Below are 15,000 nucleotides of genomic sequence, written 5' to 3'. Positions count from 1 at the left end.
GCAAACAGAACCGGATCACTACCCCCTCCCAAACATTGCCGACGTGACCTCCTACCTGCACAAAGCGAAGGTTTTCTCTACGCTCGACCTCCTGAAGGGGTATTATCAGGTGCCTATGAACCCAGAAGACATCCCCAAGACCGCCATCACCACACCGTTTGGTACATACACCTTCAATTACTCCTGTTTTGGCCTTCGTAATGCTGGGGCAACGTTTCAACGTCTCATGGATGGCATCTTAGGGGACCTCCCTTTCTGTGTATGTTATGTGGACGACATACTTGTGTTCTCCTCCTCAAAAGAGGAACACCTCCGTCACCTGCGCATCGTGCTCGACCGCCTGCAACAAAACGGACTTGTAGTCCGGTACGACAAGTGTACCTTTGGCACCAACGAAGTGTCGTTCTTAAGGCACCGTATGACTCCTGAAGGAGTCCATCCCCTCCCTGAGAAGGTAGCAGCCGTTCAGAACTTCCCCGCGCCCTCGACCATCAAAGCTCTGCAGGAATTCTTGGGCATGATCAACTATTATGCTGACATTTGGCATAGAGTTCAGTGACTTTTACTACGATAAAATCGCCTCCATCAGTTAATAAAACATTGTCAACTAAATTTCTCCTGCAGTTTTTTTTTTTTTCTTTTCATGCCTTTTAATGATTTCCTTACTTTTCATAATGGTGCGTTTCGTACCGGCTCAGGTATTTAATCATTTCTGTTGGTAAAGTTATTTCTTATATCACCATTGTATAGCATTGTACAGAAACTGCCCTATCTCTATTGGGGTAATATTTCCATTTTCATCCTTCAAAGCAAACAATTGTTGGCTGCCTGTTCCAGTGATATTTCCATCAATTTGATGCTTCTTCCCTTCCTTAGTGTTTCAGTTTTAGTTTGTTTATTGTTTAGATAGTTGTGCTAATTCTATTTCATCCTCTCTTAGATGTTACCCTGATTTCCAATCTCTTTCTTTATTAGGTTTTTGGTCTTTTCTGATAATTTTTTTTTTCATGTTCTTTGGGAACTTTTCCACCTATCTCTTTTCCTAGTTTCGATAAAAATTTTGTTAAAATTACGGTTAATTTTTTCTTTACTTGCTTCCATTTCATCATGTAGCTGGGAGTACCTTTTTTGTATTGCTAAACTAAACTCATCAGATTTTTCTCTTAGTACACAACTGTTTTTTTTTCTCTCTTAATATTAGTTTTTCTATCTGTTTCATGGATTATTTTCGTTTCTAGAATTGTATCATCTAATCTATAGTCTTTAGCTTTCTTTTATATGTATGACCACCTCTCTCTCTCTCTCTCTCTCTCTCTCTCTCTCTCTCTCTCTCTCTCTCTCTCTCTCTCTCTCTCTCTCTCTCTTTGCGCTTTCAGTAGAGCATCTAGCTAGTAATTCTATGGTGAATTTGTCTTAGTCTTCGACGGGACGATTGTGAATAGATGGTCATGTTCTTAAAATTTTACATTGATTCTGTTCAGTTAAGTAGTGAATTACGTACCTGATAGTTAGCTGACTTTGCATGGATAGTTACAGCTAGGGTCTAAAAAGAAAAGTAGAAAAAGAATCAGAAGTTCCTTGACGAAGAAATGTTCCTCTTATTAGTGTGAAACAATTAAGAAAGATCGTCTGTTTTTTCTTCCAATCTTTGTGAAACATTGGATGGAAACCCTTTTATTTATCAGTAATTTCCAATGACAACGAAACACCCACGCAATTGCTTTATTAACCAACCAATGTGTACTAATTCATCTGCACTAAGCAAACACTTATACAATTTAAACCAGTGTTTTTAGATTTTATAAACACAAAAATATGTGCCATAGTTATGCAAACAAATGATAAGGGAATCTTTAACATTTTATGATAAAGCAAAAGAAAGGGAATAATCATGGAACCCATAATAATTGATCCAAACGTGAATCTTTTAGGAAAAGACCTCTGTTAAATCTTGCCTAAAGGTAAAATCTATCATATACGACCAGTAAAATTATGAGATTTATTTTTATACCTAAGTGGGGCGATAATATTTGCTAAAAATCCCACATAAAATATCATTAGAGGCACTTGAGACGCTACATGATAGGATGAACCTCGAACTTGATGGGAAGAGAGAGAGGAACACCCAAAAGACAGCTAACAAAAAAAGAATTAGATAGAGCAATGAATAATCCATTAATCAAACTAACTGATTCTAGTACAGTCTTCTCAATGATGGTGACAACGGGGTAAGCACCACAAGCAGAAGAGTAATACTTCAAACGGGGAAGAATCAGGCCAGACAAAAATTGATATATTGGAATAAAGATGAGGAAAGAATGAAGATTTGATGATGTGGTGATACTGGTGAAAGGTAGGCCCTTAACAAAAAGGTTAGGTAAATTTTAGGAAGAAATCAAAAGGGGTGAGGATTCCAATATTATATATGGTAAAACCACTGTAAACACTTGCCATTATCCATATTCACGACAGATTGGTAAAATCAAAAATAAATACGGATAGAGAGAGAGAGATAGAGAGAGAGAGAGAGAGAGAGAGAGAGAGAGACTAAAACACGAATCCTATTTGCATTCGTTGATGTACCGTAAATAATTGTTTCACCGATTGTCTAATTGGCCTCAGTATGTCAATATTCCTTCCCTTTCTACTGTAATGTTGCAGATCTGACCGAAGACATAAAAACCCTTTTTGTGTAGAACATCTAAAACATTTAGCTTCAAAATCCAATACCTCAAGTTATGACAGCTGTAGATCAACATTTGCATCCATATATTTTGATATATTGAAATATTCAAAAGCACACTTTTCTGACGCATATAGTATTTCTTTTGTTTTTTTCTGAAATCACTGGAAACAAAATCGGATTTTTTTGGCTATGACGCTTGCTCTTCTTCTTCTTTTTCTTCCCCACTGTTATCGCTACATTAAGGTGTCGGTTGACTGATGCGCCTTTGCCAATGCCTTATATCAAAGGCATCCTCTTCCACCAAACGTCTTCTTTCCATATCATCCTTCACCTTTGTGATATGACGCTGTCTGTTTAGAGGTGAACAAGTTCCCAATTTTGGATGATAATTGAATAATCCTTCTTTTTCGACCATGGCAGAGGTTATCCAATAAAAAATATTTACTTTATGTTATGTTAAAAGTACGAATGGTCATGTAATGAAAGATTGGGTATACTAAAGGAAAATGATAATGAAAACAAGATACATAACGCTGATTTGCTTTTGCCCTTAAAGTTTTCTTATTTTTTTTTTTACAAATATTAACAGACCATTAAACCATAGCAATACGAAAGTTGAAGATATTAACGACTCAATCTAAGAGGTGCTCAGCTGCTCTTTGCAGGATAATTCTGCAACGAACGAACTAAGCTAACAGGTCAATTTTGTTTATATAGTCGTTTGCACATGCAATGGCTTGATTAAGAGGTACACAGAGAGAAATTAAAGTGAAAGGAAATCAGAAAATTTTATCATGTATGTTTATAGTAAATAATTGGAAAATAATGATGTGCATATTTTCAAAGCTATATATGTAGATCTTGTAGATATTCAAGATATATATTGACACACACAAAAAAAAAAAGCAAAATTAATTAGAAATCTAGTAGCTAATCCAAGACTTCTCTTATATTTCTTTTGTCTCAAAACATTGAAAAGGGACACATGCTTTTGCACATCTTCAATCTTGATATTTTCTATCCAAGTCATTACGATAATACTAATGAGCATAATTACACTAATTATCTTGAAAATTGATGGTATTTACTGCCTCGTTTCTGTTTCTGTGAAAATTTTCTTAAACAGAGCTGTTTAAGAAAATTGATTAAAGAAGGTGATACATTTCTAAATACTGTTTACAAGAAGAGTAAATCTGCCAACGTAAACTCATGTTGACGTCATGTTCCATTGATCATGTCAACTAATGGATATATTATAGAAATTTTTTTACTGTAGCCAAAGTGTTAGTAGGTATTCTTTATCCAAAAAAAGAGGAAAAGAAGAATAAAAAGAGAATAAACGTAATATAATTGCTTATAAATTGAAGGACAAAACGCCCACTTACTTACATATCACTAATTAATTCCTCTTTTTTGATAGACGTTTATTCGCTTGTTAAGAAAATTATATAAATAATTTCTCTTCATTTGCTAATTGCAATTAAAAAGCCATTTAATAATAATATTACACAAGACTATTTAAGTAAGTTTTCAACGAAAGACATAGTCTAATTTCAAAATGAAATGACTTACATATGTATTAGCTTTGAAATCCTATGTTTCATAGAATTAATATTGATGATGGTGTTGGATTAAGTGTGGTAGCATCAAGAAGACAGTAATAGGTCTCTTGGTATTCAAGCAATTCCAACTACTGACTCATAACTTGAGATTAGTTTGAGTTGCTTGTAGACGGTATTACCTTTAGGTGCTCTTCCAAACTCTTCTGAATACTAGTGAAAATGAACCTGAATTTGGGACAAGTTTTAAAATTTATTAATAATAATAATAATAATAATAATAATAATAATAATAATAATAATAATAATAATAATAATAATAATAATGCCTGGATTAGATCCGCTGCTATATAATGTTTTGTATTCTATTTCATTAATGTTTTTCTGGTTTAATAATTTCTTTAAAAATCTATTTAATCGGTCTTCTAACAAAAGGGTATTTTCAAAAGGGTCTTGATATGTTAATTTTTCAAATGTAAAAGGGTCATTGAGAATAGATTCCATTTTCGTAAGATAGTCTTGTTTGTTCATAATGACCACGCCTCTTCCTTTGTCCGGTTTACATATTATTATGTTTTTTATCCTTTTTCAAGTTTTTCAGAATTTCGATATCTGACTGTTATTACATCAAAGCTTACCTTCTCAAATGGCTTGAAAAATTTAAGGGTGTTTGACATTAGTGTTTTTAGGCCTGTTGTAAGGTCACCAGGATGAAATTTGTCAACAATTGGATAATTCATAAGTTTACAATACATGGATTCTAAAGAGAAAGAAAATTCGAATTTTGATACCCTTAGAGATAGAAAATTTTCCAGTCCAAAGGATAGCAACCATTTCTCCATATTGGAAAAGGATCTGTTCGACAGATTTGTAATTACACAATGAGAGTTTGAACAAGGTGGTTTGTAAAATGCCCCTAAATTATACAATTTTCGTGCATGATTAACAGATATTTGGTACTTACATCTATCTACATTTTCATGAATGTTATGTAATATATGAGTGAAATCAATAAAAGATAACACATTTTTTACAGTTTCATAACATATCAAATTTAATTTGTCTTTCAACTATTTTCCTCTTCTGGTCGAGCTCCTGTAATATCAAAGTTTTTTGCCATTTTCTGTAGAAGTCCTTCCGTTGCAATTCTCTTCTATGTAGTTTAAATCTCTCAAATTTCGGGATGACGTTATAGAGCTGACATCTTTCCAGAAACGTAACGTCAAGTTTTGCCTTCGTCTATTTCTTCAGCTGTCATACTTGGATCCAGGCGTTCCTGTTAAAGCGGTGAATGATAATATCCGATACTGAGCGGGTGGAAGGGAACCTCAGTTTAATAAGAAACTGGAGAATTACGACAACGCCAAACATTTTTAAATTCATTTCCATCACTAACAAATAACGACGTTTCAAACATCTCTGTGTTCATAATCATGTTCCTTTGTTAAAGAAAGTAAAACAATAAAGAGCAAACTGTACATAAATATTGTAAACAAATAAAATCTAAGTTAGAATGGGAAAAAGCATAATTAGGCAATTTTCAAAGGAAAACTAGAAATTTCTTGGTTAAGTTGTGGCTTTTTAGATTTTATGAAAATTGACTCTGCTATTCTTATTTCATTTTCATATAAGCCTCTGTATAGTATTGAAAAGTGGTCCAGAGAGAACGAACACTTACAATCCATGTCGCAATGGTCTCGTGTGCTGGACTGGAAAGGTTTGGACAAGGCTCTGCCAGTTCGGCTGCTAATTCCCTTGTGATCTTGGTAGCGAGAAAAATGCATTTTTTTCGTGGAGCCAATATAAGCTAATTGGCAATTTGGACAGTTAAACAAGTAAACCACCATTGATTCAAAGGTCTTTTGCAGCTTTTCTTTATGATTAACAAAACTTTTTATTTTGGAATAATTATAGAATATTATATTCGGTCTAATTTGCGGTAGGTATTTACTCAGAATTTCATTTATTTTGGTTTTAATATATTTGTTTGTTTCATCATTCAAATATGGTAATTTGATGAAGAATTCAAGTTTTTTTGGGACCAAATTTTTTTTTATTTAGGACAAAATATACTGTTAAGGAAAGTTCTGAGTTTGTAATAGAAGATTTTGGATGGGAACCCATTGTTGGAAAAGAATTTCTCCGGGAAAGATATTTCTTTATGAAAATTTTCAAAAGATGACGTTAGTCTAAATGCTCGGTAAAACATTGTGCTAAATGTGTTTAATGTGAAATTATCACATCATCTACTCAAAAAGTAAACTCCGAGTCCCGTGTGAGAAGGTTTTCTGTAAATATTATTCTCTATACCTTTATTGGATTTTTTATTAAAATGTCTAAAAAGGGATTTTGATTATCCTGTTCCTTTTCTATCGTAAATTTGATTTTTGGATGTTACAAATTCATGTAATTCAAAATATTTTCCGCATCTTTCCTTTATTTTTTAATATCATAAATGTATCATCTACGTATCTTTTGTAGTAAATTGGCTTAAAATCTGATGGACAATTATTTAACCATTTTTCTTCATGATAACAAAGAAAAATATTTGCTAGAGTGGCAGATAAAGGTGAGCCCATTGCTAAGCCCTCTTTTTGTTTGTAGTAATTTCCATTAAATACAAAGTAGGTGTTATTAACGGTTAAACCTAAAAGCTTTCTGAAATCATTTCCATTCAAACCTCTGAAGTTGTCGTTATTGTCATATATGAGATTTGTAATTATATTAATAGTTTCCTGAACCGGTATATTTGTATATAGAGACATTATGTCTAGATTTACAATATAGTTTTCTTCACTAATTGGGGTATCTTTAAAGTCATTAAAAAATTCATAGGTGTTTTCCAGGGAGAATTAATTTTTAGCATATTTGTTTAATATGGGAATTGTGAATTTGGCTAATTCATGATTGTGTATTTTAAATGATGACAATACTGGCCTTAGTGGTATATTTGCCTTATGTATTTTTGGAAGGCCATACATAATTCCTGGATTAGATCTGCTGCTATATAATGTTTTATATTCTATTTCATTAATGTTTTTCTGGTTTGATAATTTCTTTAAAAATCTATTTAATCGGTCTTCTAACAAAAGGGTATTTTCAAAAGGGTCTTGATATTTTGATATTTCAAATGTGAAAGGGTCATTGAGAATGGATTCCATTTTCATAAGATAGTCTTGTTTGTTCATAAGGACCAGGCCTCTTCCTTTGTCCGGTTTACATATTATTATGTTTTCATCCTTGTTCAAGTTTTTCAGAATTTTGAGATCTGACTCTGTTATTACATCAAAGCTTACCTTCTCAAATTGCTTGAAGAATTTAAGGGTGTTAGGCATTAGTGTTTTTAGGTCTGTTATAAGGTCACCAGGATGAAATTTGTCAACGATTGGATAATTCATAAGTTTACAATACATGGATTCTAAAGAGAAAAAAAAAATAATAACAATAATAATAATAATAATAATAATAATAATAATAATAATAATAATAATAATAATAATAATAATAATAATAATAATAATAATAGTTTGAATCCTCACCACATTATAGATTTATCCTGATTTTAAAAAGAAGATCTCTTACGAGAGCAAATGGCATTTCAGTTATAAAACTTTTCCCTTTTTCATAGGTCAGTACGAAAATTTAAAATTAGATTTCGTCTACGATTTTCTTCAAATTGATTCTGTCCTTCTCGTAAAATTGAGTATCTTTTCAGTCTTGCTTTTAAATAATGATTTTGTAGCAGAAAAATTGGTCGAATGAGAGTTATGTTCTTATTTTTTTTATTCAACTATTCATCCGGTCGTGGGTAGGAGACCCAAACTCATTTTGAATCTTATATTACATGAATTACAAACTTCTGTGAATGTTTAAATGTCTGCACTGTTAAAAATGTGCATTAAAAAACGCCAAAAGTGTGTCATGTTAACATTTATTCCAGGATTTTTACCGTTTTAAAAACGGTTATATTGACGTGAAGTTGGGATATTACGGTCACCAACCCGTAAAAGATAATAACAAAGTAAGATAAAATTACGGTCGCCGGTATTTGACTGAAATACGGTTGAAAACAGTATACTTTTACAAAGAATTAAAGATTAAAATTACGGTTTTTTTTTCTAAGAGTGTATTATATGCAATACAAACTTCTGTGCATGTTTATAAGCCAGCTCTGCCTGATGATACCATAAGATATAAACCTTACTTAAACGTCTCCCAATTCTAGCAAGTTACATCGCATTCTTATATGATAAAAAGTCAGGAAAACCACAAATAGCTCATAAAACAAAAGGGGTAAGGTAAGGCGGGGTAGTGAAAAGAAAAAAGAAAATAACCAGAGAAGGAAGGGATTGTAGGAATGACAGTCGGCAACCATTTGGAGCATCTGCGATTCTCCAAATGTGCCGATTCTTCAGGATTATAATTCCTTTCACAGCATCTCTCGTAAGACACCCGATATCGGATTCGGTCCCAATGGCTCTGGAAGCGTTATAATCATGGATGTAGAAATGGGAAGTCTTCGAGGGCCTCTGGAGGGAGGGTGGGAAAGAGAGGAGAGGAGAGAGGGAGAGAGAGGGCATCAAATGGGATTTGGAATCTTCATAGAACCTTTTCCTTTTTTTTTTTCGATATTTTCCCCGGGAAGTTAGACATGTCACTTAACGATTAGGGAACGATAAAAGGAGATATCAAATTATCATGATCTCTTTTCAGTAAAATCAAGGAGGCGTTCTTGAAAGGGGAATAAGAAAAAAAAAGTTTTATTTAATTGTTATGAAATTTTATCTCTGTCTCTTTTCTCTTTTTGGTAATGTTTTATTATATTCCTATTTCATAATAGTAAATCAACATTGGCTGTTACTTTACTAAATTTAGTTCTTTACCTTCCTATCCTTTAATCTTATATGAGACTTACTTGTGGCAATTCATGTACATTCTTCTTTTATTAATTTGATATCTGTTCTAGGAGTGAGGGAGAGGTAATATACAGTATCTATCACATACAACCCTTTTAGTTAGCCATAATATGACATTTTCCTATACTGAATAGTTGATCAGAACTTCAGGTACATCAAAAATTTTCTTTAGAAAAGCCCCTAAAGGTAATCAAATTTATGAAAAGGAAAAGCATCCTGAAAACCTGATAAAATAAGAATGCATAGATTACACCACACTCTTATCTCCTGTATATATTCATGACATTAATGTAATTTCCCAAAAATGACATATCAGCATTATTATCTTCCAAACAGACGGAATGTGTTTCAATAGGGAGGGATTTTTCCAACATATGGATAATAATCGTCTAAACGAAAATGGAATAGATTACCTCTCCAAGAGAGACCTATTAATTCATACAACCCTTTTTATGGGAAATATTCAAGTTTACGTAAAATGCTTTCTGGTCTAGAGTGGTAATGCGATCTTCGAGATGGCTAATAACGTCCTTTTTCTGGTGCCATCCTACTGAAGATATCTCCTCTCGAACATCCCTAGAATCTGGAATTGACAGACAAGATGAGAATAATTGGAAAGCTAGAAATTATATGAGGTTTCCTGGATATATATTTTATACCCACACACACAGACACACGCGCACGCACACACACACACACATATATATATATATATATATATATATATATATATATATATATATACTTATATATATATATATATATATATATATATACATATATATATATATATATATATATATATTTATATATATACATATATACACATGCATTTGTCTATATATATATATGTATATATATATATATATATATATATATATATATATTATATATTTATATATTTATATATATACATATAAACACATGCATATGTCTATATATATATATATATATATATATATATATATATATATTATGTATATTCATATATATATATATGCATATATATACATATATATATATATATATATATATAAATATAAGTATATATATATATATATACATATCTATATATATATATATATATATATATATATATATATATATATATATATGTATATATATATACATATATTTATATTTATGTTTGTCTATATATATATATATATATACATAAATATACATATATATATATATATATATATATATATATATATATATTCATATATGCATATATAAACACACACATGTATATATATATATATATATATATATATATATATATATATATATATATATACAGTATATACAGTATATATATATAAATATATATATATATATATATATATATATATATATATATATATAGATAGATAGATAGATAGATACATACATACATACATAGTATAATTTGTAGAATTTATTTTACAGTTAAGCTTTTCTATTGCTCATATTTTCCTTTTTTCCTCGGTACTGAATTTTGCAAGTAACCGTGTTATGTTTTTTATCAGCAGGGGCGAGTAAAATTAATGGAAAAAAATTATACAATTTTACTAAAAGTAAACATGTCCAAATTGGTACAATAAAGTTCTGCTCCTACGCTTTACTAGAGGGTGCCGGGTGTCTCCTCTCATCGTCAGGTGATGTGTGGCTGAAAAGATGGAGGGCTAGCTCAGTTTTATTCGACATGCAACTTGCAAGCGAATGAGGCTCTCTCTGCGAGCGGCTCAGCCAATCGGGAAGCAGCTCAGGACTCCCAAGACCTGAATTCCTATCAGCCGCACAGCTTACCTGGCTCTGAGCCCCATTGAGAAGGCCCGTCTGGACCCATTCAAACCCTGACTACACCCACCTTAGACGAACATGAGTAGAATAGCGGCATGACTGACAGATGCTGGGATGCTGTTCTTTGTCATCATCGTCCCTTTCCAGGTCAATGAAGGCTGTTCCTAAGACAGGAGAGGAGAAGTTTTAGATTCGGTTATTCTTGGATGAGCAGGGCATCCTGGATCCTAATAGGTCTTCTGCCATCTCAATCTACATTCCTGTTGTGCAATAGGAGTTGGTGTATCTTGATAGCTCCCTGTTGAACGTGGCAGACAATCTTTTAGAAAGGGTCATTCTTGTGAGTCCAATGCAATGGCTGTTACATCCACAGAATGGGCATTGGCAGGTAAAAGCAACGTTGACCTTCTCCAGAAAGTCCTGCATGGGAGGGGCCAGGTTATCTTTCATAATGAGCAATGTTGTCTTCATTGTCTGATAGTAAGCAATAAGGGTAATGTCAGAGTCCTCTTGCACGGGTGTAACGGGGTTCTTAGCCTCCTTATCCTATTGGTAATGGCTGTGCGTGATGGCTCTGTAGTATGAGTTAACTCTAGAAATACGCAAATAAGAGCAAACTGAAGATTGTAAAGAACTTTAGATATTACATACCACTTGTAAACTGGCTATTCTCTTGTTATTACATTTAACAGCTATCTACTTGTGTGAACTGGGATTTTTAACATTAACTTCATTAAACACTAGGGACAGAAACAGGCTCAACACTGCACTTGATATGCAGGTATTATTGTCTTCCTGTGTTCGATATTGAAACAGCCATTTATGAACAAAAAAGCATATCTATCTCATTAAATTATTTTTTTTTACCTTAATATTATGTAATTTACCTTTGTGTTGGAATTACCTTCATATCTGTTTTTCTAAAAGTAATATTTTATTCATAAAAATAAATAAAACAATGTGCAGATCATAAATAATTATACATATAAGTTGACGATGCCGATTAAATGAACTTAGTGAACAGATTATGTCTTTTTACACCTAAGTAATATGGGTCGCAATGCAAACTGCGGTTGTTAATGTGGGTCGTAGTATAAAAAGTTTGAAAAACGCTGCTCTGGAAGGCATGCTTTCATTGCTCGGTCTTGTACGAGGTATCCATTGCACATTTGACCTCCTTATTAACCTGCTGGTTGGGGTAACCCTGTGGAGGATTAATTTTTAACTTATTTTGTTTGCCAAATCCTGTGAGAGAGAGAGAGAGAGAGAGAGAGAGAGAGAGAGAGAGAGAGAGAGAGAGAGAGAGAGGGAGAGTGAGAGAGAGAGAGAGAGAGAGGGGGTGAGGTAGTTAGTGTATCGATTGTTTGGTAAGAGAAAGACTGTTGGTATAAATGAGGTTGTTTGTTTACCTTTAGCTAGGTTAGGACAGTAGAAAATGTTTTGGAAAGAATGCTTTTTTTATTTGACTGCAGCAAGAGGCAGTAGTGTGAATGCTGGATTTTAATCATTATTTTTCGACCAGCGGGGAAGTGTACATTTATTTTCTGAGCCGTAATTCCTCCTTGGAGAGATTAATACTTTGAAAGTGGATTTATTGTTGCTGACCAGGTCTGTAATAGAGGATTTTGTTTGGATTGCTTTTTTGAGCTGCACTACTGTTGACGACCTCACTTGCTTAAGGAACTTGATACGACTGCTCAGATTTGGAAGGAATTATTGATGACCTGGATTGTTTAAGGACCTGATTGGATTGGTCTGTGGATCTTGATGAAATAGGTGCTGTAACTATCCAGCCCGGTTAAAGGAATTTGTTTGGCTTATTGATGATGATGATTAATGCAATTGTGTATTATTATTTGTCAGTGTTACGGTAGCTACAGAGCTGTGGTTGGGCTATAAAAGGACTATTGGCCCTTGTGTGGAGAAAGATGTCAACACATAAACAAATACTGTATTGGTTTTGGTGTGCGGTGTAATTTTAAGTTTGTTAGGGTTTTTTGGGTTTATATAAATGGTGTTTTGGTTATTATATATTTAGTGTTAAGTTTTGATTAGCTTTAAGTGTTTATTTAGATTGTTGATGATTTATGATTTATTTTTAGTTTTAAGAAATATAGTTTTAAGGATATGTTTTGTTTTCATGTCCTTTTTGTCCAAGAGTCCCGTTGCTGATAACGTAAGGGGAAAGTTTGTGCAGAGGAGACATTTGTCAGTTAAAGTGATTCAAGGGTGTGTGGGTTGTTGTTGCAACATTCCGCCACATTATTTTGGCGCCCGAACAGGGACTGCCGAGGTGGGATTGGAAGCTGGACTCTTGGACAAAGGACGGAATTAGGATTAAAAATTAGGTATAAGGTTGATGAAAAATGGAAGAACAGTTAAGGGTTTTGAAGGAGGAATTGCGGCTGAGTAAGGAGCGAGAGGAGATGTTGCAAGAGAATAAGGGGTTAAGGTGTGAGAATGGGGAGATGCATAGGAAACTGAGGGAAACTCAGGGAACTGTAGAGAGAGTGGAAGAAGGTTTTGAGATGAGGATTCAAGAGAATGAGGAACGAATGTAGAAACGATTGGAAGCTATGATGGGGCAAGTAATGGGGATGATGAAAACGTTCATGGGTGAAGGAGCAGTAGGGGGAGTAGCCTTTGCTACGGGTAAAGGGTTGCTGGTGGAAGAATAGGTTAAGGTAAGTAATAATGGGAAAGGAAGTGATAGTGATAGTGATAGTAATAGTGATAGTGAAGTTAAAGGGACTAGGTATAGTAAGGATGAACAAAAAGGTGAGAGGAAGGATGAAAGGAAAGGTAAAAGTGATGTGAAGAAAGAGAAGAAAAAGTGTCAGGATGAGAGCGAGGATGATCGTGAATGGGTGAAAGTGATGAGTAAGAAAAGGGCTAGGAAGAGTATAATCAAGCATAGGAGTATGAGTGTGGAGTTAGATTCTTTATATTCTAGCGAGGAAGTAGGAAACAAGAGGGAAGGTAGCAGTGATAATAGCAGTGAGAATGAACATGATGTGTGTAAGACTGTGTTCATGAGAGAGGTACCTCTGTGTGAAAGGTTCAATGGGCATAGTAGTAGGGATGTATACGAGTGTGGCAGCACATGTCAAGTTACAGCCCAGCTTGGGTCTTATTGAGGAAAGTGAAAGTCCTTGGACATCCATGGTGGCCCTGGTGCCAAAAGAGGGAGGAGGGGACAGGCTGTGTATACACTTCAGCAAATTGAATGCAGTGAAAACCAGAGTCCTACCCACTCTCTCGCATCGAGGATGACCTGGAGTGCATAGGCGAATCCCATTACCTGAGTAAGATAAGCCTAATGAAGGGTTACTGGTAAGTCTTATTGGCAGAAGAGTCATGGCCTCTAACTGCATACATAATACGGGGCAGGATTTACCAGTGACGAGTGATGCCTTTTGGTCTTAGGAATGTACACTGCTGCTTAGAGAAACTAATTAACTAGGTGCTAGCAGGGATTTCCAACCTTTTCTCCAAGACATAGGAAGAGCACCTTCAAACTCAAAAGAAGGGGCTGTAGACCCTCCAGAAGGCGAATTTGGCCATTAATCTGAGAAACTCTACGTTTAGACGGTCAGAAATTACATACCTTGGCTCCTAAGTAGGAGGGGGCATAATTATGCCAAAGGAAGCTTACATACTTGCAATACAGAAAATGCCCTACCCTAGAACTAATAAGGAGTCCCAATGGTTCCTGGAAATGGTGCAGTACTTCTGGATGTTTGTGCCAAACTTTTCCCAGGTAGCTCCTCCCATCACAGACCTACTTAATTAAAACATATTTCTGGCGGTCTATGACCATCTGAAAGGTATTTCAATGAACCACCACATGCTCCATGTGTCTGACTAAACTAGACCACTAGCTGTGGATACAAGTGACATAAGAGTGGGTGCAGTCCTCCTCCAGGAAAAAACTAAGTGTTACTTCTTATTGCTCACTTCTCAAAGATACTGGCTCCTGCTCAAACTAGTTACATTATGATTAAGAAGGAGCTTTTAGGCACGGTCTTGTCTTTTAAACATTTTGAATCATACT

Source organism: Palaemon carinicauda, chromosome 36 (assembly GCF_036898095.1).
Source record: "Palaemon carinicauda isolate YSFRI2023 chromosome 36, ASM3689809v2, whole genome shotgun sequence".
In the NCBI taxonomy this organism is placed as follows: Eukaryota; Metazoa; Arthropoda; class Malacostraca; order Decapoda; family Palaemonidae; genus Palaemon; species Palaemon carinicauda.
This window is presented reverse-complemented; position numbering follows the sequence as displayed.